The following is a 5,613-nucleotide window of genomic DNA, read 5'->3' on the forward strand; positions in this document are numbered from 1 at the left end:
TTTTTTCTTATTCTCTTGCATTTTGTCTCATTCTTTAAAATCATGATAGCTTTTGCTGCAAACCATAATAGATTTTTTAAAATAGGCATTTAGAAAATATGGGTTTTGTCTAGCTTACCTACCTGTCCTAGAAAGCAGAGATGGTTGAAAGTACCTAATTCATTTAACAAGAGAGGTTTAATATTGTTTTCAAGGAATGCCTAGAGTTTCTTTAAAAAATATGCTAAGAATGCTATTTAAAATATTGAATATCTTTCCAATGTTTTCATAATATTATCACATCTCAAATGGCCAATCTGAAATCTTAATTTTTAATTATACAGTGGGTGGAGTGTAATAGAACAGCAAATCACACAGAGAAGACAGATCATCTTGAGGGATTATTAACAATGACAACAAATGTACTAATTTCAATCCATGAACAAGAAGTAATTCAACAATTAGAAAAGATATTTAAATTAATTTTTAGAATTAAAATTGAAAATAGGAAATTATATCAGAATTAATTAAAATAGTATGCATATCATGCTAAATACATTTTTATAAAATTATTTCACCAATTGTGTGTCTTAAGAAAGAAAAGTGTTAATCTCCAAGTGTTAAATTAGAATGGCTTGGCTATTTTCACTATAGTTTATAGGCATATTTATTTCTTTTCCAATTGTACCACTTCTTTTAATATATAAATAATATTTCTCATATTTAAAATTTCTGTTTATCAATTGTAATAAAAGTTAAAATTCAATATCTTTAATGTTGAACATAGTCTATCTCCTAGTGATTCTTTATCAGTGCTTTCTCTAGTCTTTCCACAAAAGTTACTGAACATACTCTTTCAATTATTCATTCATATTTTCCTCACATATATCTTTTCCATCGTCATTCCAAAAATTACTAGATATGTTTATTGCTTTAACTTTTTATTATTCAAGTTTCTATATTTATCCAAAAATATGGCCTTTATTATCTTCTGAAAATTCACATTTCATTTTGTCCCTTACCTGATATTCGTTTTCCTTTATTACTTTCTGTTTTTTGAAAGAAACCTTATAAATGTACTAGGTTAAATATACCCAGCTCTCATCTTCTCTTTTACATAGAGAGAGCATGTGACCCAATTTTGGCCAAAGTAATGTAAAAAGAAACAGACCAGTGTGGGAGGGAGCTTTTTGGAAAGCTTTTTTTTTATAACAGGAGAAAGCAGATTCATTTGACACATGTCTGTTACTAATTGCACACATTCTAATGTTCCCTTAAAATTGCACAAACATTGATTGACTTTTCAACCCATAATATGTGAATAATGACTGAACTGGATGGGTTGACATTCTGTATATAAAATATGTATTTATATTCTTCCCTAGATCTGAATAATAATTTTGAGTATTTATTGATTGTTTTAGTTGTATATATTAATGATGCTTAACTTAAGAATTTACTTTGCTTTTTTGATTGATTCTTTCAGGAACAATGAGTGACAGCATTATTTCAAGTTAATACAAACAATAATGTTTAAAATTTTTACACTGTGATGCAGACAAAAGGCAGTATACATAGTAGTGCTAGCACGTGATATTCTCTTTGATGGAGTTAATTAGATCCAGGGGTTAGTTCTCAATTTTCTACAAAAAGGGAATACAAAAAGGGCTTTGAAAAATTGAGACATATATAAAAAGCTAATTTTTATTTATGGTAAAATATATCAAATCATGTCTTGTATGCAGGCATGTAGGTATCAGTATGACCAGCACTAACTTTCCCTATGAGGAGAACACATGAACAGTTAAATTAAATCGGGAGACTCAGAGCACGGAATGTTAGTGTGGGGAATTAGATACTAAAAAAATGTTTGTTCAATAGTGAGTCTGTTGACAAAAATATGAACAGGAGAGAACAAAGACTTAATGCTGATCAATGATCTCTACTTTATGAAGACAGTGAGAAATTTTTCTATTAGAAAAAGAAATTTCTTCTAAATTTACTGAGAAATTACAAAATAAAGCAAAAAACAAACAGGTAAGAAGTACTTAAATCTAAATCTGAGAGCAGAGCTAAATTTAACAGCTCTTTCTTTGTATGCCAGACAATATACTGTCATTTATGTGGACTATCTTAGTCTCATAAAAAGTATTTGAAATAATTCTTCATTCCATTGTATTGTTGAGAAAACTGAGGCTTAGATATGCTGACAGGCTGGGGGTGACACGACATAGCTATGAGGATATCTGAGAGCTTCTGTCTCTGGAGACAAGAATCAGTGTTTTCCTGCACATTTAAATTACATTTTGTGAATCATTAAAATATTAATCTGTAACTTCAGATCAATGGATTAAAAATTAAATAAAACTAACATGATGAACACGTGAATCACTCGTCTTGATCTTTAACTTCTGATTGAGACTGTAAGCCCAAGGTATATGCTGCATTAATAAGCTATATTTTGGGGGCAGTGCCTGTGGCTCAGTGGGTAGGGCACCGGCCCCATATTCTGAGGGTAGAGGGTTCAAACCTGGCCCTGGACGAACTGCAACAAAAACAAAAAAATAGCCGGGCCTTGTGGTGCACACTTGTAGTCCCAGCTACTTGGGAGGCCCAGGAGTTGGAGGTGGCTGTGAGCTGTGTGATACCATGGCATTCTACTGCGGGTGATAAAGTAAGACTCTGTCTCAACAAATAAATAAATAAAATAAATTTTTCACTAGATCAGAATAAAATAAGAACAATGTAACAGTTGGGGCAAACTCCCTGTTAGACATCATTTACACATATCAAAAATGAAAATAATTTATAATTATTCTCAAATTATTCTCCATATTCCAGGGAATAGTATAAATATATATTTTATAAGCAAAATGCAAACTCATGCAGACCCTCTTCGTTCAGCTGTTACTGGTGGAAAGTCAGTTTATTTATGTGCAATTTTACTGGAATAATAGGAAAAGTGCATGACACGCATGTCAAACATGTGAAGAACTTTATTCAAAAGCACATCAATAAACACCGGGATCACAAATGCACACATTTTAGATAAGATGTAGGTAAACTCTCCATTTTTGCTGTTGTCAGTCTTTCGATAAGAAAGGCTTGTCATTTTTGTTTAAGAAAATAAAAATGCTTTCAAATGAGTGCTTTTGTGACAAAGTGGTTTGTGAAATCGTTTTCTGACTTTTTGCTGTTTGACCATTAATCACATAAATATGGAACACTAACATTGGAGATTCATGTTTCCAGTTGTAACAAACGCTGGCATGTCACGAATGTCAGATATATATTCAGCAAGAAATATGACAGTCATACAGAACGATTTTAGTTCTAGGGAAAGGATTACTCACACTGTTTACTAGAAAATCTACTTTCAGGTTTTTTCTGTTGAGAAATATGGTAGTTTATTTTTTATTTGCCATGTTCCATTCTTCACTACCATGTGTCTGTTGAAAACTCTATAGATAGTGGCCAAAGATCTCTTAGGAAGCTATATCTCACTCATCTGTCATATTTCTTTGTAGTCGCTTTTAGTACTTACTAAATACAAAAACATTCTCAATTAAAGAAAAACAAGCAAGGACTCTTCCAATAAAATCCTAAACCAATACATGTTTTAGAACACTTGAAAGTACTACAAGTGAAAAAAAAAGACAGAAGACTACACATGAGCTCAGATTTTATTTTAAAGATCCAGATTAAGTAATCCTACTGCCAAAGCTTAAATCTATTAAAGATAGAAGTTTAGAAGAATTTGCACTTTCTGGTCCTGTTTTTTCAGATAGCCATTATCTCATTATCAAACAGTAATTATTTTATTAGCTCAAAAGAACTAGTTCATTTAAATTTATATTTTGAATAACTCAAAAGTTGGTCTGGTGTAGTGGCTCAGACCTAACACTACTAACACTCTGGGAGGTTAAGGTGGGTGGATTGCTTAAGCTCAGGAGTTAGAGACCAGACTGAGCAAGAGCAAGACCCCATCTCTAAAAATCGCCAGGTATTGTCTTGAGGGCCCATAGGTGGAGCTACTTGGGAGGCTGAGGCAAGTGAATCATTTAAACCCAAGACTTTCAGGTTGCTATGAGCTATGACACCACAGCATCTACTGAGGGTGACAAAGTAAAACTCTGCCTCAAACAAAAAAACAAACAACAACAACAAAAAAACTAAAAAATTTTGCTCAAAGTTTATTAACCTAGCCAGTTCCACTGTATTTCCTTTATTCCAGTAGATTCTGGGCTATAATTGTTAATAATTATCCGTAGTGAGTATGGGCAAATATCCAGGACACTAAGTGCCACTGAGTGCCTTCCTAATCGCCTGGTTTCCATTTTCTTCATTTCAGCATTTTAAATACAATAACATAAGGTTTATATGAATTACTCAACCAGTGTGCTCTGTCCACATAGTATCTACAGCCAATATCTAGAATGACCCACACTCAGGCATCTCTTCTACATTCCTTAAAATTGATAGAGGAATTTCATCTTCAGTAGACTCCTGGTCTCAGTGATTCGAATAATGAATCCTTGGACCACAGATCAGTGGCAAGACAGGATTTATTTACAGAAAAGAATACAAAAATACCAAAGCTCCTGGCAGAGGGGGAAAAAATGCAAGTTGGGGGGGGGAAAGGCTCTTTCTGGGCTCTTTGTCCAGGGCTATATATATTTGTATGGGTTCCTTTGTAGTTATATAAGGCCAGGAAATGAATGGATACAGTCCTTTCCTCCTGGGCAAGGTGAATGAATGTATTAATGAATGGACACAGTTCATTCATGGAATTGAGGCCTAGGAAACGTACATGAAATTAACCTAGGCATAGGAAATGGGGTTCCCTGTTGAGCCAGAACTGCAAGGGGAAAAAGACACTAAGGCACTGGTGTCTCCCCAGCAATTGTCTGGCCCCTCTGGCTACTGGAGCCTCCTATGGAGGCCCCTTGTCTACCCTCCAGCCCACTGGTTCCTCTGCCGTCTGCCACCACACCAATACTGCCAGGGTAGAGGCGGCAGGTCCTCCAGCTCAGCTGAGCTGGCTGGGGGGGCCACCTGTCCTGTATCATTATCATTTATATAAATAAAGTGAAATAAATCTACTTTCATTCTATTTTTACTTACAACCTTTTTCTTATAGAATTCACTAAAGCTTTTTTTTCTTCTTTGTTTATCAGGCCCAGATGAGGTTGCCAGCCCTGGTGTGCAGGGCTGGTGGACTAACCTTTGAGCTATGGCAGCCAGCTAGAATTCATTAAATCTGTAACATCATGGATAATAAACAATTTTAATTTTTCTTAAATTGTAGGTAGTAAATATATTGATGCCATATATGAGAAATAGCACCTAGTTTTTGATCTACTTTTTCTTATTAATCTTTATTATTACTTTTTGGGTTTTAGGGAGGGGGTAAAATGACTACATTAAAATTCCTTCTTGACACTTTCTTCCTTGATTTCTATGTGTTGTTTTTAAGAATATTATATATCCAATCCAAATGTATACTTTTCTTCAATGTAAATAACTGTTGAGAGACCATATGGAAAACCCAGAAATGTTTGTTGTGAAGTGACTGTGGCATACAGAGAGTCAGATGTATTGATATATTCCTTGTAGTGTTGTTAAATCTTAGCA

Source organism: Otolemur garnettii, unplaced genomic scaffold (assembly GCF_000181295.1).
Source record: "Otolemur garnettii isolate 467f Iridium unplaced genomic scaffold, OtoGar3 scaffold00164, whole genome shotgun sequence".
Taxonomy (NCBI): domain Eukaryota; kingdom Metazoa; phylum Chordata; class Mammalia; order Primates; family Galagidae; genus Otolemur; species Otolemur garnettii.